At 39.7% G+C, this 22,818-nt stretch overlaps 1 long non-coding RNA gene across 2 annotated transcripts; it reads left to right on the plus strand.

Moving 5' to 3' along the window:
• Positions 1-501: 501 nt before the first annotated feature.
• On the plus strand, positions 502-3,298 carry LOC144313486 (uncharacterized). 2 transcript variants are annotated; one of them, XR_013379125.1, is made up of 3 exons: positions 502-757; positions 1,004-1,375; positions 2,916-3,298. It is a non-coding gene; the product is annotated as an uncharacterized LOC144313486 (long non-coding RNA). The 2 variants fall into 2 exon arrangements; XR_013379124.1 differs by having other exon boundaries at positions 509-757; positions 1,254-1,375.
• Positions 3,299-22,818: the final 19,520 nt, after the last annotated feature.

Consider the following 22,818-nt stretch of genomic DNA (forward strand, 5'->3'; position numbering starts at 1 on the left):
AGGATCACGCCCTGGGCTGAAGGCGGCGCTAAACTGCTGAGCCACCCGGGCTGCCCAAACACTGTTCCTTTAGTAAACTCAACTGTAGTTATCTGCTGCCTCTTATGCTTTTGTAAACTTCAGCATTTCTCCTCTCCCAAAAGACTTGTAATGCCATAAGCGTGGCTCTGTTCTTTCTCATTTCACTTTCCTTTTAATGAGACCCTTAAACATTCTTTGGAGCTACAGGCTGCCAACCCTTTCTTCCCATCTTTCCTGCTAACTGGATTCTACAATTCTTCAGAAACTCCATATTCAGAAACAATGGAATGATCCAGATGATGGATGAATAGATGATGTCCTAAGCCTCAGTTTCCTGATCCATAAAAAGTGAGTCTTAATCTCTTTAGCTGCATTAGCTAGACCTCTTTGCCAGTAACAGCAACTCAACTCAAACTGGCTCAAACAAAAATGTCCTGAAGTAGTATGACCTTGGGCAGATATGAATCTAAGAGTCACAATCATGTCCTTAGAACTCAGTCTCATTCTCTTTCCAGCCTCCGGTTGTGTCTTCCTGGGTGTCAACTTTATTCTCAGAGAAGTTCTCACTAGGCAAAGGCCAGAGAAGCTGCAGACTTCATCTAATCTTAGTGGCCCCCAATGGTTTCTCTTTCCTAATAGTCACAACCAAAGCCCCAGGATTGTGCTTCACTGGAAAGATTTGGGTCATGTATGTGTTCCTGGACTAATCATTGTGGTTGACAGATATAATATACTGGTAAGTCAGGGGCTGAGGGTGGACCCACCGTTGGATCCAAGGTAGGATCAGCCTATGATTCAAAACCCAGATTTTAATCAAGAGAGAGAGAGATGGGTTTCCAGATTAAATTATAGTGGTATTACTAGAGTAAGGAGGGGTGAATGCTGGGCCGGCAAAAACCATAGTGGTCCAGTGTACTTTACATGTGAATTATTACAATGATCAAAGGTGGTAATATATGTGAAAGCTCTTTGAAACCTACAGATCCAGTATCAATGAAAGACCTGAAGATGATGATGATGATGATGATGATGAAGGGGATGATGATCCAGCTGTATACAACCAAGACAATTATATCTGCTCCACTGCCTTACCCTGGTTATAAAATCCTTATCCCTTATCTTTTAGAGGGGATTTTCAGTTGTTCTTGCCTGGTGCCTCTCAGCTTTTGGAAAATTCTTTCCCCAGCAATCTTTCCCTTGCCCACTTCTTGAAACCAGTTACATTCTTACAGACACCAGTGTCCATGAAGCAAAAAATGAAGATCTCTTTCTTGCCTGTAGAATTCAAATGGACATTTTCAAGTGCAGCAAAGATGGGGAAATAAGACATGTGTTTTCTGAGGAAATTCATAAGGTAAATGAACATAAATCCCAAATACAGCAGGGTTCCCATTGTTTCCTTAGTAATTAGGGAGAGGCCAAGAAATGTCCCTTTCCTGTTGATGTCCCCATAGATAAGCTGGCCACCAATATTTCCTCTATATTAGCCACGACCACTCTAGCCTGTCCTATAGAATTCTCTATAGCTCCTTCCTGGGCCTAATGCACATTGTGAAGTCATAAACTGTTTGTAATTAAAAATCTAATGAAAACACTAAGACTAATCTAAAGACAAAGACATCAAGACTAGGGATATCTAGGCATAGCTTGACTTGTTCCTATTTCTCTGATGGGAGCAGCTTTGCAAAATTAGAGAAACACATAGACTTAAAAAAAATCCACAAAGTGATTTAAATAAGAATGTGAGGATTTCCTCTACTTAGCTCAAGACTTTTTAATTAATTGCTTTGCTCCTAATCATTCATTTTTTTTTTATAAAATGTTTATAATTCCTTAGGTGCTTTCATATTCATTATCTTGGAACACACCTGTGAGGTAAACAGGACAGATCTTACTTTTTTTGCTTTGTTTAACAGAAAAGGAAACTGAACATGGGAAATTTCAGTCTGTGCCTGTAGTGTGTCAGCAGTAGCACCTGCCCACACAGGGCTCTGGAGCACTTGAAATATGATTAGTGTGACCAAGGACCTGGATTTTTAACTGTATTTAATTTTTTTTTAAGGATTTTATTTGAGAGAGTGCGCACGAGGGTGGAGAGAGGGAGAGGGAGAAATAGACTTCCCGATGATCAGGGATCCTAACTTGCAGCTCCATCCCAGGACCCTGGGATCATGACCTGACTGAAGGCAGATGCCCAACCGGCTAAGCCATCCAGGCACCCCTAATGGTATTTGATTGTAACTAACTTAGATTTAAGTTTGAAAAGGAACACATGCCTAGTTACTACCCTATTAGACGGGACAGGTCAGTATCTACAAAGTGACACAGGGGCTTTGAACCCTGGTTGGCTGATTCCATATTCAATATTCTTGTGGGTCCCTAGTTTGCCCAAGATACAGTTGGCCATGGCCTTCTAAGTGTCTGAATTGCTTGGTTTTCTCATACATGGAAAACTGAGATGTACCTTTTTCAAGAGTGCGTGAATTACTCTTGATAAAAATCTAAGGTTTATAACTCTCCACCAGTGGGGCAGGGCTAAGACTCCAAGCTACAATCCAGATCATTTACCATAAAAGTCCTCATTGCCCATGAATCCCCTCAGCCTCTCAGATTTCCTCTGTCAGAGATGATGATTCGGATTCCTTTCTCAATAATCCGTGTCCTGACCATCGTAGCACAGAATTCTCCAGGGCTAATTTTTCTTACTATCCTGGCAAAGGAAAAGCTACCTTGGGAAGTATTCTTGATAGGACAAAAAAGCCATTGCCTTAATTTCCTTTGGTGCAAAATATGAAGACCACTGTCTGTATACATTTATTACTGGTAATTATTTTAGGACTAGACTTCAGGATTGTTATAAAAAAAGAGAAGTAACTAGAGAATCTTGATATCAGTTGCCTTTCAGCAGCCAGGAGGATGGCTAGAGAAGAGGATCAAGGAGACAAGTGTGAATGGATACGACGGACCCTCAGTTCCGCCTGAAGAAGCCAGGGTAGGGAGGAAGAGAAGAGACCAATCATCTCAGAGTAGGGACATCTGTCAGCACATTCCTGATGATGCATGGGGTCTCATTACACACAGTGTTTGAGAAAAGGCAATGAAGTCAATTAAGAACTGTAATTTACTGAGATCCTTGGGGAATGAGAGAAGGCTGGTTATGGATAATGCCCACCTCTGGTAGACTGGGGCCTGGCCTGAACTCCTTTCTTGGCTTTCACTAACATGCTCAAAAGTCATTGTAAAACAAATTATAATGAGACAGTATCTCTCACATAAATTATGTTTGTTTTTTTTTTATAAATTATGTTTTAAAGTAGTAATAGGGCGTGATCAAAATGACCCTAGCAAATCCCCTAAATGACCCACAAAGAACAGCTCTTGTACTTTTGTGTTCATAGCCCTGTATAATATCGTGGATATACAAGCAATTAATATATATGTTAATGTTCATTATAAATTGAAGATTTATCATGCAAAATATAATTTCACAGTATTTTTGAATACTCTGTTTCTGGTGTTTTGTTTGTTTCTTTTTTCTTTTTGGATATTTGGCTAGGTACCTCACCTTGATTTTACAAAAATTAAATGTGCCAATGATGAAACTCTAATCTGTTTTCTTGACTCTGTTAAGAGGTGTTCAAGTTCTATTAAGGGGATGTGAATGATTATGGACAGTAAGCACCAGTGCCATCCTTCTGAACATCAGTCCTCAGTTTTTAAGACAGGAAATAAATACTGTCTCCAAAAGTATCCCCCAGAAGCATTTGTGAATGACTTCCTGGTGGACATGATAGCTATTAGCTGAATAACAAAAAACTGGAGGCAGGGGGTATGAAACTGAAAGTGCTTAATGTTACTCTGTGTCAGATACTGTTCTTTGTAGTTTACACATATTATCTCATTTAATGATGACCAGTGTTGTCAGGCCAGTAGTTGGCCCTTGTGGCTTGTGGTTGACCTTCATTGTATTTGAGTCATAGTGAGGCCAAATGCATAAGTAAGACAGATGAATAGGTGTTGAAATTGTGGAATGATTGGAGAATGTTGAAATTGGGGAATTATGAGAGAGGATGGGTGGCAGAAAAAAAAATTTGCATCAGGTTCTAAAAATATCAGTGTGGATGTGAGTCTTAGAGTTTGGCACACATCCATTGAATGAGGAAAAGTGTAATGTGTAAACTTAAAATAGATACACCATGAAAGTGGTATAAAAGTGGTCATGCAGTGACTGGGCCAGTGATGCATGATTTCCACTGGCAAGGATATGAGAGCAAGTGGCATCACATGAGGGATTCCAGGTTCCAATCAATGCAAAGAGGGCTTTGGAAAACGTTGATACAATAACTTATATTTATTATGGACTTGTATCTTGCCAATTATTTCTAAGAAAGCTGGAGAGATATTCAGTCCTTACCAATATTCCCTGCAGAGTTTTCTCCACCCCAAGTAAGTGTCAATAGATATTTAAGGAATGAGTGAATGAGTGAGCCCATTCATTGAATGTGGATCATACAGGATACATTAGAGGATGAGAAGAAAGAATGGATTTAAATAGAAGCCAGACCCTATGACCAGGCCGAGTGATGGGCAGGGACTAGTGATGAAGAGAGAATGATGCCTTAATGGGAGTGAAGGAAGAAGGTAGGAAGATTTTATTAGAGGAGGAGCTTGGATTGGGTTGACCCACCTTCTTCGTCCTGGGAATCCTCTTTGCATGTAGATGGTTGATGCAACAGCGTTTATGCAGCCACTTGTACCACGTCGAGGAATCAAAATTTACTAGCTGGAAGGGACTTTGGAGATTATCCAGTTAGCTTTCATTCTACAATAGGAAAGCCATGAGGCTTTCTAATCTACTACTGCAGTCACTATCACAGCTACTACTGCTGCTACCACTGGCTACTACTGAACACTTACTATGATCCAAGCACTGCAATCTTCATTTCACCCTCCATGGAGTAAGGGATATTATTATCATCCCATTTTGCAAACAAGGAAAATAAGGTTCAAAGTGATGAGGGAACCACACATCTGGGGAATATTAGAATCATGATTTTCCCAGACCCGTCTTTCAGCATAGCCCAAAGTTCTAGTTTCAGAACCAGAACTGATTCTCCCATTTGAGACCTACTTCTCTTCTATATTGATGCTTTCTGAAGCTACAAGGCTGGACCTGAGACACTCCAGTATTGTCAGGTAGGGACGTAATGGCATGTTCTTCCAGAGACATCTCTGATGTTTAGGGCTACACAAGAGAGTGGCCTAAGATTTTAGAGGGGGGCAAAGAATCAGAGATAAACTCTCAGGGAGTTAGGGGAATCCATTCAGTACAGGTATATGAAGGTAAATGTCTAAAACTTGTCCAAATACTTGATTGAACAAATAGTGTTCCAGAATTTCAAGGCCTATCATAGAATGACAAGTTTCCTTCCTTCTATTTGGGGTGGAAAACCATGGGTCAAGATGGAGAGATGCCTCTAGTCTTATGGAAGGATTTGACCGTGTCTTGGATTGCCTGTTGAAATCGCCATAGGGTGGGGTCTCAGGCCTACTGAAAACATCCAACAAAAGCTTTGGTAACCCCTCTTAACCACTGGGTTCTTGCCAACCTATTTGCAGCTGCATAATGATCTGGTTAATTGTACTAGTGTAGACTGCACTTGAGGAGACCATTACCATGAGACACTGGCATGACTCCCAGAAGGATGATCTGTGGCCCCACTTTTTGAGATTCTGAATGGCAAATTTTTATTTAACATAGAGGAAAGGGAGAAGGAAGGTCATAGCAATGATAGTTCCAGAATCAGCGCAAAGCAAGATTGTTCAGCTGTGATATTAACATTTTTCCTGCGGTGCCAGAAAGTGTGAGGGCCATGCTCATATTATTTGATGGAGTTAGTGGGTGCTCCCTGAAATGTGGGTGACATCCGTTTTTTAATTCCATAACATTATCTGTAACTGACATGTGATTATAATACCGCAATTCTCTTTAATGCAGTCTGTAAAAACACATTGATTTTATAGCTCCCCAAACCGATTACATTAATATCTGTGCATAATTAGTTTACACATTACTAAATTACTGACAGATTAAAAGTGAAATAGTGCAGTTCATACTCAGCCGCATAACTGCCAGAAAGGAAATTAATATGGATTCAAATGGTCCTTGGAGACCTACATTGAAATAGCAGAAATCTATAAAGACTGCTTGCATTAGGAAATTTCTATCAGCAACATGTTTGTGGTTGATGCTTTCCTAAGTCTGCTAATATGAGCTGAGTGGTGCAGGAAATGATATGTGAATGATGCTTTGGCTCTTACCAACTCAAGACCATGTTTATTAAAAAGCAAATTCTTAATTGTGGTATTTGATGTCAAGGAAAGGTAAAATGTAAATGAAAACTTTTGCCTTTCCTTGCTTTTCCAAAGGGCCTAAGTTCTAGTGTTGGCGCTGCTGCATTCTCTAACACTGCCTTCTTGGGGCAGTAGCGCATGTCCTGTGGTCTTGTCTCCAGCGCCCACTAGACATGCACACACTGCATTTGTCTCCAGAGCATTGTTTTCATTCTGTGTCTCTACAATGGCCAATGATGCGTGTATTAGGGGGTTGGGAGGTGGAGCAGCTGTGTATCAGACCTTACAATAAGCCTGCATTCTGGAGAACTAGTAGGTAGATTAAAACTTTTCTTCTTCTCCTTCTTCTTTTCCTCCTCTTCCTCCTCCTCCTTCTTCTTCTGCATGAAATCCTCATGCTCATTAGACTTTGCTGCCCTTTAAATACCATAAATCATTTGCCCAACTATAAGCATTCAAGGATGAATTATTATTATATTTTCTTTCTCTGGTAAGAAACCACACTCGAACTCATTTCCATATGGAAGACAATTGAATTCTATTGAGTTCTAAAGAGTAACTCTGAAGAGGATGTTAGCTATAAATGAAGTTTTTAAAATGTGGCAAATATTAAACTAGTAGATATCAGGCACAAGATCCAACATTTATTGAATACCTACTGTATTCTAGATACGCTGGAGGTTTTTTATCTAGGTTTTGGCCGCTGTAACTCTCATAGTAATTCTGTGAGAGAGTTATCATTATTTTCATTTTATTAGTGATAAAAGTTGTTCAGAGCAATAGAACAACCTGGCCAAGTTCACATAGTTAATAAAATAAGAGAGTTGGGTTTTGAATTCCTTGCTATAGACCTCCAACAGTCAGGCAGGAAGTGGGAATGGAAAGGGAAAAAGAAAGGGAAAGGGAAAAGAATGATTCTGGAGGTGATTGGGCTTGTCTATGAGCCCAGGGAAATGGATTGTCTATTAGAAGCTTAGGTTTAGGGACTTCTGGGTGGCCCAGCAGTTGAGTGTCTTTCTTTGGCTCAGGGTGTGATCCTGCAGTCCCTGAATCAAATCCTACATCAGGCTTCCTACATGGAGCCTGCATCTGCTTCTCCTTCTGCCTGTGTCTCTGCCTCTCTCTGTGTGTGTCTCTCGTGAATAAATAAATAAATAAATAAAATCTTTTTTTAAAGATTTATTTATTTATGTATTTATTTATGTATGTATGTATGTATGTATGTATGTATTTATTTATTTATTTATTTATTTATTTATTTATTTATTTATGATAGACAGAGAGAGAGAGAGGCAGAGACACAGGAGGAGGGAGAAGCAGGCTCCACGCCGGAGCCTGATGCGGGACTCAATCGGGGGACTCCAGGATGGCGCCCTGGGCCAAAAGCAGGCGCCAAACTGCTGAGCCACCCAGGGATCCCCAATAAATAAAATCTTAAAAAAATAAAAAGGAGCTTGGGTTTAAAAAAACTCTTCCTGAGTATTCAAATCATTCTATCATATATTATCTTTATCATTGTATCAGTTATCATTTGCTGTTTAACAAATTACCCCAAAACTTTAAGGCCTCAAAACATTTATTATCTCACAGCTTCCATGAGTCAGGAAGCTAGGTGCAGCCTAGTTGGGTTCCTTGGCTCAAAGGCTCTCATAAGCCTGCAATCAAGTGATCAGCCAAGGCTGCTGTTGTCTTAGAAGGACTGAGAAGGATCCACTTCCAAGTTCATTCAGGGATTGTTGCCAGGATTCACTTTTTCATGGGCTATTGGACTAAGTGCCATTAGTTCCTTGTCACATGGGCCCCTCACCACATGGCAGCTTGCTTCATCAGAATGAGCCGGCAAGAGGAGAAAGAGAGAGAACAAGTGAGATGAAAATCAGTCCTTTGTAACAATCTCAGAAGCAACATCCTATCACTTTTACTATATTCTGTTTGTAGGAAGCAGTTCATTAGGCCCAGCCCACATTCAAGGATATAAAATTCTTGGAAGCAGAGATCACTAGGATTCAAATTAGAAGCCACCTACCACAACCACGAATTCATTTATTTGTTATATAGGTTTATTTATTTTATCAGTAAGTAATTATTGATAAGCTATTATCAATAAGTGTTTTTTAAGGATTTTATTTATTTATTCATGAGAGACACAGAGCGAGAGAGAGGCGGATACATAAGCAGAGGGAGAAGCAGGCTCCCCACAGGAAGCCTGATGGGGGACTTGATCCCAGGACCCTGGGATCACACCCTGAGCCAAAGACAGAGGCTCAACCGCTGAGCCACCCAGGCATCCCTCTTATCAATAATTATTGATAATCAGCCTGTATATTTGTAACTAGAGATATACTGGTAAACAAATAATATTATAAAAATTTTCTGTAATAGAAATAGCAAATATATACAGTGCCTAGTATATGCTGGGAAACACCATAGGCACATTGTATGTATCAACTCATTTAATCCTTATAACAAAAAAACAGACAAATTAAAAAATTAAAAATTAATTAAAAATAAAAACAAAAAAATAATAATCCTTATAACAATCCTATGAAGCAAGTGCTATTTTTATTTCTAAATTTACATATGAAGATAACAGAGGCACAGATATGTTGTATAACTTTGCAAGATCATACACCTAACAAGTAATAGAGCAAGAATTCAATCCCAGGTGGTGTGTCTTCAGATCCAGTTCTTTTCTTCTTTTAAAGATTTTATTTATTTATTTTAGAGAGAGGGAGAGAGTATGAGTAGGGGGAGGAGCAGGGGGAGAGAGAGAGAGAATGAATCCCAAGCAGGCTCCATGACACAGGGCTCAGTCTCACAACCCTGAGATCCTGACCTGAGCTGAAATCAAGTCAGACACGTAACTGACTAAGCCCACCAGGTGCCCCAGACCCAGTTCTTTTCTTAAACAGCAAGCTATATTCCTCTTATTATTTTAATATTACCTAGGGGATTTGTGAAAAAAATTGGAGATGAGTGGACATAGAAGCAGGAAGATTATTTCTGGGGTTATTTTAGATGCCTAGGAAGAAGAGATAGATGGTGGCCTGGAATAAGATGGTGGCAGGAGACAGGGAAAAAATGAGTATTGTAGAAATAATTTTTCTTTTTAGAAATAAATTTTTTTGGCAGATTTTATTTATTTACTTAAGGGAGAGAGATAAAGGGTACTAGAGAGAGCAAGCACAAGTGAGGTGGATGGGAAAGAGAGAAGCAGGGAGCCCAATGAGCTGGAATCCCAAGACCCTGGGATCATGACCTGAGCTGAAGGCAGACCTCCAACCAACTGAGCCACCCAGGTGCCCTAAAATAAATTTTAAATGTGGAACAATAAGATTTCTGAGGAGTTGGAAGTTGGGTTGTATGAGAAGATGGAACTAAGCATGGCCAATAGGTCTGGCATGAATAGGAGAACATTGAAGAGACTGGCCATTGAGAGGAAGCTGGACATTTTCTCTGTTGTAGGCAGGAGAAAAGGAAGAGAAGAGAAGTTACCTTTTACTTCCATCATAGAGCAGATGACAAAACTGATACCTACATAGGCTAAATCACTTTTCAATCATCACATAGAACCAAAGAGACTGCTTGGACCTCTTACTGTGTACTTCCTAGTCAGTGGAGTCAATGGAACACAGCAGAACAAAAAGATTCCACTAATGCCCACCCATGAGTGGTAGCAATGAGTGCTGCTCACCAAATATTTCTGGTTTTCCTCTTCCAGGTGATGGTAGGATTACACCTGTTTGACTCTTTTGCAGTTAGGATGGCCATGAGATTTGCTTTGCCCAATGAAATGCAAGTGAAAGTAGCAGGTATCACTTCCAGATGGAAGGTTAATCTTTAACCTTCCAGTGTGTGATTTACCACGCCTCCTTTCTCTGTTACTGTGATCATGAAAGTACATGCTGAAACATAAATATTATATTAATGTCTCTAATATATATATAATATATATATATTATTATATAATATATATATATATGGAGAAAAGAGAGAGAGATTTTAAGTAATTGGCTCATGATTATAGCAAGTCTGAAATTTGTAGGGCAGGACCATATGCTGGAAATTCTGCAGAAGTCAGCATTCTAGTCTTGAGTCTGAAGGCAATCTAGAAGCAGAACTTCTTCCTTTCCTTTTTGGGATAACTCTGTCTTTTCTCTTAAGGCCTTCAGCTGATAGGCCTGCCCACATTATGGAGGGTATCTTGCTTTGCTCATATTCTACTGATTTAAAAGTTAATATCTAGAAAATACCTTGATAGCAGCATCTACACTGGTGTTTGACCAAACAACTGAATACCCTAGCCTGACCAAGTTGAAACATAAAACTAATCATGACAAGGGCTGTTTGTTATTATAGCATTACTCGATCCTTCCTGACTGATACTTGCCCCTATGCCTCATCCTCTCCAATGGGAATGGAGTTTAGACTCAGTAAACACTACCATTATGAGGATTCTGTTTTTTAAAGTGTTGATTTAGCTCTTCTTTAAAAAAAAATAATGTGACTTGTCAATCTGTTCTTGTCCCTGGAACCCTGAAAAGATGCTGGAAAACCACAGGGCACATGCTAAGCAGGAGGCAGATACACGGAGAGATAGATATCAGTGACTTCTGATTACAAAGTCCAAGTACAATCTAAAAATGATAAACCAGCATCCCCAATTGTGAGTGAGCAATCTGAGAGCCATCCACTAAAGACTGCTCAGTCCATAAAGGGGTTAACAGGGATTCAGGATCTCAGGAGAGCGCTAATGAAACAGTCACAGAAAGGATGTTCAAAATGATCTCACCTGGCTGTAGTTGCCATGGAAACTCATTTCCCTTATTTATGTTTCTCTTCCCCCTCTTCAAATTACTAATAGTAATAATTTGGGCAGTTATTAAAAAAGACAAGGAATGGACTATGTGAACTCAGGCAAGAAATGAAAAGTGAGAGTAGGAGAAAAGACTGTTAAATAGAAAAATAGATGCATCACTGAAACAGTGTCAATTAGCTGGTAAGTCATTCCCTCCACTTGTTTGGTGGTTTGGAGTTGCAAAGAAAGTGGAGGAAAAGGCTTATAATGCGAGAAGGGAAGTCTTTACAGATGCCTACTCCTTATTTTCTTTAAGACTAAGACCTCAAAAAGAATCGTCCTTTGGAAAAAATTATTTTCCATTCAGATGTACAAGTTCCATTTCTACCTCCAAATCATACATGTATTTTTGTCTGTGACCACTTCCTCCCTAACTACATATCAATACACTACTATGAATCATGCCTTTCTTGATGTCACCATGGCTGACCTGGATTATAAGCTTCTAGACCAAAAGATCATAGGGGTTTGAGGTCGTAGACTTTCTTGAGATTTTTCAGAAAATCATCCATCTCCTTGCAAAAAGCACATGCATACAATAATGCAAAAGTTAGTGATTTCATGAGGTTTATGGACCTCCTGAAATCCATTCAAGAACTTTATATAGAGAATCATTGTCTCAAAGGAAGGATATCACACAGATGTGTAGTTGTTGGACCAGTGGGGTTTGGGAATAATTTTATTTTCTTGTGAATTGCTTTTATCTTGTTCTGAGACTACCTTCTTACTTTATATACAGTGTTTTTTCTTAGATGATGGGTTCAGACTACTAGGAAAATTAATCAGAGAATTATTACCAACCTCTGAAGGACAATAGATTATGTAGATATACACAGTTGGGCTTTAGAGGAACTGCAGCAGGTGGACAGGACCTAGAAGAGCTGTGGGGACCAACTCTTTTTATTTGTCTCCGCTGTCCCCAACTCCCCACATTCTGTGCCACAATTTACCTGTTTATTCTGTAGGTAAATTGAGGAGAAAAAGAATATTCGATCAAATTCCATTATTTTCATACCTCTCTCAGGGCATTGATTGCTAGTGTGACATAAGCAATGTGTATCAAAGTTTTCTCAAAGTAAAGGGAAAGGGATGGGCATTGATTAAGGCTTTACCTTGCACCTGGTGTGTTTAACATTTCACTTCACCCCATCACAACCTAAGAAGTAGATTGTATTGTCCCCACTTTACAGATAAAGAAACAGACTTCTGAAAAGCAAAACAACTCATCCCAGCTCACCTGATTCATACATACAAGGTGTGGGATTTAAATCAAGATCTGTCTCCATCCTATTTTTGTGTGTGGTTACACCACACTTTATCCAGAAGATGTGCTATCAGAATGGAAGGGCACTTCCAAGGGGGATGGCAGGCTTCCTTAGAGCCCTCCCAGGAAAGATTGCAGATACTCTTTCAGGACAGAGACAGAGTAGGCAAAGGGCTATTGTATTGGAAACCCATCCTAACAGTGGTGATTAGAACACAACTTTGTTAAACAACAAAAGGAGGTTCTCACTAACATAAGTTACTTGCCATCTATAAGCCTCAGTGTCCCCAACTATAACATGGAGATCTTGATGATATGTCGGTGTAGAATTTTCAAAGAGTTTATAGAAAATAGTGTATTATACAAAACAATGTACCTGGCTCATAGGAAGGATTCAAATATTAAATATTAGTGGTTTTGTTGTATTTAGAAGCTCCCACTGGCAAAGTTACTTCATCAGGATGCATTGTAGTCTTGAGGTTGAAGAGGTGGTAAAGTTTGATCTGGCTGAGCTTTGCCCTGGGTAGTACCTAAGGTCCACCGGCCATGTAGATTCAACTCAAAAGTTTTCTCCAGCTAACCTGTTGTAACATTATCTGTAACAGTTTAGAAATTAGAGACCTTCGTACTTTCAAGAGCTACCCCTTAATATATTCAACATGTAACTTTAAAATAATTTCCCCTTACCATAAAAGTAATATTTGCTCAATTTTTAAATTTCAGTTGACCTTGAACAACATGGGGGTAGGAGCCCCAAGCCCCTGTACAAAAATCTGCATGTAACTTTTGATCCCCCAAAAACTTAACTACTAATAATCTATTGTTGACCAGAAGAAGCCTTATGAATAATACAGTCGATTAACATATATATTAACATGTATTACATGTTATATTACATACTGTATTCTTACAATAAAGTAAGCTAGAGAAAAAAAGTTATTAAGAAAATCCTAAGAAAGAGAAACTGCATTTATAATACTATACTGTATTTATTGGGAAAAATGTGTAAGTGGACCCATGAAGTTCAAAGCCATGTTGAGTCAACTGTAGTTGCCAACATCTACTTTGCTGTAGTATTCATTGCTCCCTACACTCTCTTAGATTCAGTCTATGCCTCTCCTTTATATTGTCTGCTGGGCACTCTAAGAATTTGAACTCAGAATGCCTCTCAGCCTTATCTTTGAAAAAAAAGAAAGAAAGAAAGAAAGAAAGAAAGAAAGAAAGAAAGAAAGAAAGAAAGAAAGAAAGAAATCAAATTAACTCATCAAGAAGAAGGGAAACTCCAGCAAGTTCAAGTGTATGTAGGAAAAAAAAGTTATTTTATCCTTTCCATCCTTGATTTTTTTTTCCTCTCTCATTTACGCTATAAGAGTGTAAAGAAGAGCCACAGTACAAATTCTGGTCTTAGCACTCGTAAAGTTAAAAGTAAGCAATTATATTTCACTTTACAAGAGTTATACTGAAATAAATTGTGATGGATTGAATAGCTAAAATATTTATAAAGGCACAGAGAAAAGACTAGAAAATAGGCACACACCACACTTTTGTGTTAACTTAGGTCATCCCTAAAAGATGTTACAGGGAAAGGAGAAGATGGGAAAGTTTCTGCTTGGTGCAGTTCTATGTTATCTGAGTTTGTTTCAGGAAACTTCAGCAATTTCTTAAAAGTTATGAAAAAGTTTCTGTTGGTTTTTTTTTTAAGATTTATTTATTTTTTTGAGGGGAGGGAGGGGCAGAGGGAGAGAGAGTCTTACTCAGACTTCCACTGAGCTCGAAGCCTGACTCGGGGCTTGATCTCATGACCCTGAGCTCATGACTCTGACATCAGGACCCTGATATCAGGACCTAAGTAGAAACCAAGAGTTAACTTAACCCACTGTGCCACCCAAGCACCCCAAAAGTTCTAAGAAGTTTTAAAAGACTTCCTGTTAATGAGGAGGAGAAATATCTAGCTCCTGCGTAACCTCTAAAACTTACCAAAAAGGAAAGGAAAGAGAACAAGAAAAAAAATTCCACTTCTATAAAAGTACAACTCAGCAGAGGGGCAACAGGTGCTTGAAGGAAGAGGTGTAGAATAAAGAGAGTCTAAGGGGTTGCCAGAGTAAGACACACACACACACACACACACACACACACACACATACATATACACACAGTAATATATGTCATACAATGAAAATGTTGGGATGTCTGGGTGGCTCAGTGGTTGAGCATCTGCCTTTGGCTCAGGGCATGAGCCCAGATCCAGGGGTCCAGTCCTGCATCTGGCTCCCTGCAGGGAACCAGCTTCTCCATCTGTCTATGTCTCTGCTTCTCTCTCTCTCTGGCTCTTGTGAATAAATAAAATCTTTAAAAAAGGAAAAAAAAAAAAAAAAGAAAATGTTGCTTCATGAAAATGAAGTAAAAAGTAAGCTTAAAATATTCATAAAATTAGCATCTTTAAATAATGGTAGCATTTTATGTCAATTTCATAATTTACATATCATATATTTTATTTCAAATTTTTAACAAAATGGAGTTTTATTACATATACTATTTTGAAATCTTCTTTAAGTTGGCAAAATATCATGAGACTTGTTATTAAATATTGCTTCCTACAGGAACATTCTAAAATAATTCCTCAATCTCCATTCTCATGTATATAAAAGTATTTTTTATTGTATTTAATATTTAACAGTTAAACAAACATCCTTATACTTAAATTTTACTTATTTACTTATATCCATGACTATTTCCTCAGATAAATTTCTAGCAATGGCATTGCTGAACTAACAAGCATGTCCATATATAAACTCTTGCATGTAAGAAGTCATATCCATTTATATTCTGATTAGTAGTATGCGAGATTCCTTTTTCCCATATTTTCTTTGACTGTTGTCAGTATCATTGACGATTATAACTTTTTTTTTAATGCCCTTGGGTAGATAAATTATTTATTGTTGCATTTTTTTTCTGATGTGAATTGTCCATCTTTATTTTTTTCTTATTGAATTGTTAAAACTGTTTATATATTGAGTATATTAACTGTTTGTTATATAGATTTAAACATATAAGTCAGTTTGTCCTTTCTTCTTAGGTTTAATATTTGGTGTTTTGATGTGCAAACATTTTTTACACCTATGTAGTAAACATTATTAGTTTCTTTTATAATTATTGCCTTAGGACTTAGGCTTCACAATCCAAAATTATATAAATACCCACCTCAGGGATCCCTGGGTGGCGCAGCAGTTTGGGGCCTGCCTTTGGCCCAAGGCATGATCCTGGAGACCCGGGATCGAATCCCACGTCGGGCTCCCGGTGCATGGAGCCTGCTTCTCCCTCTGCCTATGTCTCTGCCTCTCTCTCTCTCTCTCTCTCTGTGACTATCATAAATAAATAAACATTTAAAACAAAAAAATAAATAAATACCCACTTCAGTATTCTTGGAGAACATTATTTCCTTTTTTTACACTTATAAATGTCTTTCATCTAAAATGCCTTTATTCCATTATGTGAGTTAGGGACTGTACTTTTCCTTTCCTCCCGTCAAATGAATAGTCGCTTCCCATAATACCAAAATTATTGAATAATATATCACACCTTTTTATTTAAATATTACTTTGATCATACACTAAATTCTTACATTTACTGGAAATATTTCTAGGAGTTTTATTGTTTCAATCATCCTATACCAGCATCATACTGACATAACTTTATAATATATTGTAATTGGTGGTAGGAGAAATTCTCCCTTATTGTTCTTCTTTTCAAGCATTCTCAGTTATTCTTATGCATCTATTTCTCCTCATAAACTTTTGGATTCTTTTATGAAGCAAAAAAAAGGAAAGGATTTAACTGATGTGCATTTATAGTCTAATTTGGGGAGAATTTGTAATTATTAGTATAATTAAGTCATCTCTATATATTGATAGGAAAAAGCAGGGTTTTTCTTCAAAATCACACATGTTGAATGTTTCCTTTACAGAAAATAAAAAATAAAATAAAATAAAATAAATACAGAAAATAAATATCTTTCTGGTGAATACTTTTTAATAGCAGAAAGACTGTGAATGTAAAATAGCACCAGTTTTAGATTCCTCCTTTTTTACAAGCTTTCGTGTAGCAAGTCATGCAGAAGAACCAGCGGATACTCACTAGAAAGATTAGTGAAAGAAAATGAAGTTTTATTTAGGAAAGAAAAACGTTAACTAATAAAAAGACCTGGAAAGAGATCCCGTTTTAGCCAACAGCTACCTGGACAATACTTTGTTCTTAGGATGTGGCCGTCTGGCCCTCTTTCTTTCTTCTTGCTATGCTCCAAAGAGCAAATGTTTGGTATTTAGGAGTCTTTTTTTCTTTTGACTTGAAAAGACGTACATCAATGATTTTACCATTGCTTTGAAAACTAATCTTCTAAGGCTAGAGAAGAGCTCGTTCTAAAAAACCAAATTAAATTGCACTTTTTTTTTTTTTTTTTAGTTTTTATTATTTCTGCTGTTACTTAAGAATGGTGAGAAAGTTTTACAGTCTTGTGGAAAAGAGATGTAGCATTTCTTCCACAAACTATCAGAAGTAGTTAATCTATTTAAATCGTTACATGATACTTTCATAATTGTGTGGATGTGTGTGGAGAGGAGTGAGGGTAAGGTAGCTTTGGGTTGACAAAAAAACAGGGGAAAACCTAAGATGGAGATAAAGATGTGGCACATGTAACATCATTGTATCCTATGGCCAAAATCTATTATTAAAAATCATAAATAGTCTCAGGTGGTGTTTTATTAGAAATAAAAATATTGAGATTACAACGTTTAGACTTAAAATCCATGTTTTTTTTCTTTTTTAAAAAAAGATTTTATTTATTTATTCATGAGAGAGAGGCAGAGACACAGGCAGAGGGAGAAGCAGGCTCCCTGCAGGGAGCCTGATGTGAGACTCGATCTCGGTTCCCCAGGATCACGCCCTGAGTCAAAGGCAGACGCTCAGTCATTGACCCACCCAGGAGTCCCTTAAAATCAATTTTTCATTGTTATTTTAGAGTAGATTAGCTGAAGGTGCAAAATCCCTCCACCAGGGAGTTAGTCTCTGATTTTGCATTAAATCAAAGGCTAAAAGTTCTTAAGCTGAATTTTTTGTACCTTGTGGAAGGAAACTAAGAAGCATACAGAAAGTCGCAGTCTTGATTCTACCATGATAAATAAAATCCAACACATTTTCTTACATGTCAACAACATGGAGACCCAACAACCAAGATAGCCTCTTGGGTTTTGTCTGGAATTCCCAGCCCTACAATGGGTGTTTCCTGCTATGCTGTTTCTCTGGGTGAGGGTGAAGGTCTGAATATGTGAGAACTCAAAGTGATTTATTTTCAGTCTAATATTGATGTCTCCACAGTATTCATATGATCATCTTCTGTTGTCTTCAACCTTGAAATGGCCTGTGTGAGACCAATGGAGGGATAATGTTTAAAACATGTTAGCAGCCATAGTGATGAAGGTTTGCGGCCCAAGTAACAGATTATGCTTCCCCACTAAGATCTACCTGTGTTAGCATGTTGGGTTTGGGGGGAATGTAACCACATCAGAAACAATTTCTACGTGGATTCTACATCAATTTTTTTTTCATAAATATATGAGAGAAAAGGACCCCTCCTTTTTTTTTTTTCTGGTGTTTACAGGTATCCTTAGCTCTGAAAGTGGAACAGCTATGCAAATGGGAAACAATCACTGGATTTGTTTCCACGTTCTCAGTTTATAGAAATACAGCATTCGTTTGTTGTACCTGGTGACTATTAACTGCTCTAACTGTGCCGTAGACTCGTTCACAAGTTTTGTTGAAGTTGTGCATTATAATTTTAAAGGAGTTAATTGAATACTAATCCAATGCACAGCACAAAAATTATTTGAACCATTCCAAGGAAAGCCGAAAATCCCACTAGCTGCCTTGGTCCTCACAAATCCCTACCCCTGTGAAACCGAGAAAATGAATATTCAATATTTTTTCCATTTGAGTCTCTTGACATTCTATTGATTCACTTTATTTTCCCAACAATTTTCTGACAGGCTTCCCAATGTGGATTCTGTAAATTCTTTGATATTCATCTTGTGATTGCCTTTGAAAATGAGCGCCAACTTTGGGCCGGGGCTTAGAACCAGACCCCCAAGCCCTTCACACCCCGGGAGCCAGCATAGTGGTGGAGTTTTGCTGAATTACCACGTGATCCTCAGATCTGGGACAAAGTCAAACAGCAGAAGGGGAGGGAGGTTCGAGTGCAAGTTATGCTTGTCAACCAGGTTACTGCTCCAGGAGATCTGGGGGACAAAGAGAAGTGGGGAATGGCTGGACTTTAAGATTGTACTGGTAGGGAGAAGTGAAAGGAAGCAAATCACTTACAAGTGAAAAAACCAGACAATGAAATGAATAGGCAAGGCAGGCAAGAAGCACCCATCCCAACAAGTAGGAATAGTCCGCTGGATGGGGGGCGGGAATGGCAGTGACCCACAGAGGGGAAAGAGGGTGCGTAGGAACGGGTGAGTCTCTCCCAGTTCGGGATCTGAGTCCATCCACGTCGCCATTCTGGAAAGTGCCATTAGACCGGAGTAGGTGACACAGGCTCTTTCTTCCCATTCTAATGTTGCCCTCTGTTAGAAGAGGAATCTCACCTTTGTTTTTTTTTTTTTGTTTTTTTTTTTTTTTTAAATATTTTTTATTTTTTTTTATTTTTTTTATGATAGTCACACAGAGAGAGAGAGAGAGAGAGAGAGAGAGAGGCAGAGACACAGGCAGAGGGAGAAGCAGGCTCCATGCACCGGGAGCCTGACGTGGGATTCGATCCCGGGTCTCCAGGATCGCGCCCTGGGCCAAAGGCAGGCGCTAAACCGCTGCGCCACCCAGGGATCCCTCACCTTTGTTAAAACTAAATTTTGATGCACATTTTTCAGAGGAAGGATGTGGCGTGTGGATCCTCTAGAGACCTCGCCCTGGTCAGCTCTGTTACTTTCTCCATCACACTTGGTGTGAGCATCTTTTAGGAGCTTAAATTCCACGATTCACTTATGCTTGTCTTCCCTACTGCCTAGCTCCATGCGGTGCATGTAGTGCATTCTCAACGGTATTTGCAGAGGAAGTGATGAATGAACACGTGCGTGGTCTCTAACGTGGAAGATGCCAGTTGCCCTATCGCCCACACAGGTTCCCTTCCCTTCAGATTAGGAGCAGCTGCGCTAAGCATCTGCCTATCTCTCTCTCTGCATAATTGACCTGAGAGAGCAGCTTGGAGATAGATATTGCAAACACTCTTTGAGATCACTCTTAAACCCAAGATGTTTTTAAAACAGTGTCTTTGGGGACACCTGGGTGGCTCAGTGGTTGAGCATCTGCCTTCAGCTCAGAGAGTGTTTCCAGGGTCCCAGGATCGAGTCTCACATCGAGCTCCCTGCATGGAGCCTGCTTCTCCCTCTGCCTGTGTCTCTGCCTCTCTCTGTGTGTCTCATGAATAAATCAATAAAATCTTTAAAAAAAAAAAAATAAAACAATGTCTTTGGATTTGTACCTTGGAGGTGGAGGGATTCTACTCATTTCTCTCCTAATGCTTTTGGCAGCATGACTTCTCTGCATCAAGGTTCCTGGTTAAATTAACTGGCCCAATCAGTCCCCCCCAAAATATGAAGCTGGCTGTTTTGACTGCATGAGTATTGACTTGGGCAAACTCGCTGAGAATTTAAACAAAACCCCAATGGCTCTTCTCTCTGCCGATAGTACCTAACGTAGCACACGGCATGTTTAGAGCCTGATGTGGTGATACTACACGTTTGATTTTCTTTACTTTTGGAAAAACTTAGTCTCCAAAGGTGACATAATTTTGAAGTTAATGCAAAATGTTCCTGATTTGTTTTCATGGGACGGGAGTGGTGTCTTACAAAATAAACATGAACAGTCCAATGGCACATACTGCTTTAGACTTGAGTCATAGCTTTTTGTTCATGCGCACTCCTTCTGGGACAGTCGGCCCTCAGTTACTATGTGTGAACTGGTACCTCCACTTCCCTCCCCTAGTGCCAATCCTAAGTTTTAAGGTGGACCATGTTCTCTTAATACACCGGCAACTCCTTGTATGCAATAGCTGACCAGTAAGGGATTATTACATATAATAATAGCTGCTGACATTTATTCAGATTTTAAATTAACAGTGATCTATATAGTATGATCTAAGGCCCATATCTGGCTCATTACCATTCTTGTAAATAAAGTTTTATTGGAACGCAGCCACACTCATTCATTTAATTAGGGCCTGTGGCTGCTTCTGGACTATAATAGCAGAGTTAAGCAGCTCTGACAGAGACCAGACAGTCCACAAAGCCTGAAATATTTTCCACCTGGCCTTTTCCAGAGAGCAAGTTCAATGACTCCTGATTTACAAAGTGCTATGCACTGCACAGCCATGTCGTGGATCATCCCTTATGATTTTCACAATCCTCAGTGATGTGTCCTGTGCTTAGCCCCATTTTACATATACAGAAACTGAGGCCCAAAGGGGCTCCGTATGAGAATGATGAAGCAAGAAGCAGAATGCCATTAGGTGTGACCCAAAAGTCCCTGCATTTCACCACTGTCCTGCCTGCCTTCCGCCCAACTAGGGAACAGGTGTCCTTACCTTCGGCGACAGGAAGCATTCCGGGTAATAACTGGAAGTGGATGTGAGAGTGCACCTCTCCTCCTCAAACTCATCACAAGGAGCACCTCCAGTTCCCTGGTGGGAGAGTCTGGCCGGAGTGTCCAGCTCACTGTTGCTGGACAGGCTGGGCAGAGAGAAGGGGCCTGTGTCCCTCCCAGGACCTCCGTTGACAGCCTGGCATCTAGAAGACAGTGAGCAGAACCCCTTAACTATGACTATCAATCTCTTGAGTAGGTGTCCATGGAGATTAATTTTGTGTCAAAGTGTGAGCTCTCAGGCAACCTGGAAGCCCAGCAAGGCATGTTAGCTGTCACCCGATAGCTCTACAAACAAAGGGAAGGGTGCTTGGTGGCAGCATCCCAAGATCCTCTGTGCTGGTCATCAGTCCCCTGCAGAGAAGCCATTTGCTCCTCTGGACTGGATGGAAAACTTCACCTCCTTCCAGAACCCGTGCCCCCCAGGCCGTGGAGGCTCCGACGAGGTGCAGGGGAATTCCATCGTAAGTCAGAAAGAGAGGACAAGGCGGTTAACAGACAAATAGCTGTAATGTGAGTAGACTTCCTTCATTTAAAATTTTTCTAAAAACCCCTCTGCTAATGACTTGGTGATTTTCACAGTAGTAAATGTGCTGACTTAAAAAATCCGTGGGAGGTCAATAATTTTCCCTCTGCCTGTCACTGAGCTGATTGTGGTTCAGATGCACCTTAATTACAGTACCTACAGGTGGAGTATTATACAGTGTTTACATTAATCAGAATAGATTTACTGAGGGAAATAAAACCACCGGCTTCCTTAGGGTGGTACTCTTATCAGGCGGTAAGGGGGCTGGCAGGCCTGTGGGTGAATGCTGGCGGCTTGGAGCCGAGACCCCCACCTCACAGCAGCCGATGGTCCTGGAGCATCTCCATCCCAAGCTGGAGTGCCGTGTTGAACTAAGAAATCCAAGGGAAGGTCCAAAAATTGGATTCAGGATTTTTAGAGCAGAGGAGAAAGCGTATGTGTGTGCACATGTGCGGGTATGGAGAAAGATTGTACAATTATTCAGAGAACCAACTTTCCATTACCTGTGGCCATGGGAAGCAAGGGAACCCACGTAACCCCTGGTTCTACCAAGTGTTATTTTTATGCAGGAGGAAGAGGAGGACAGAACGTCTGCCTGGAAGTGAAGAATTTACAAACAACCGTCCAGTTGGGGGGTTGGAAGACGGCAAAGTTTTGTTGTTGTTGGCTGTTCTATTTTATTTCGTCTTTTGCATTTTATACACACTAGGCTTTGCCATAGATTTGATCAGAAGGAAGGCCAACAGCCTCCACTGATCCAGAGGGGCATGCAGGTCAGTGGCTGAGTCTCCAGCCCATCACTTAATCTCCATCCTTCACATTCCTCATCCACAAAATGGGCTTATTAGTAGTCCGTGCATCACAAGGTTGCTGTGGGGGTTTATCAAGATAATATGTATAAAGTGCTCATAACGGTGCCCAGCCCATAGTAGGTGCTCAATTAAAGCTGTCTCTCATGATCAGAAGTCATTCCAAACGTGGGCTTTGGGAGTCAATGAAACTTAGTTTCTAGTCCTGTCTTCACGACATAGTAGGGGTGATGTTATCCGAGTTACTACGCCTCTCTCAGACTCAGCCTTTACTCATTCATAATATGGGGATAACAGTACC

The sequence above is a fragment of the Canis aureus genome, chromosome 5 (genome assembly GCF_053574225.1).
Source record: "Canis aureus isolate CA01 chromosome 5, VMU_Caureus_v.1.0, whole genome shotgun sequence".
Classification (NCBI taxonomy): Eukaryota; Metazoa; Chordata; class Mammalia; order Carnivora; family Canidae; genus Canis; species Canis aureus.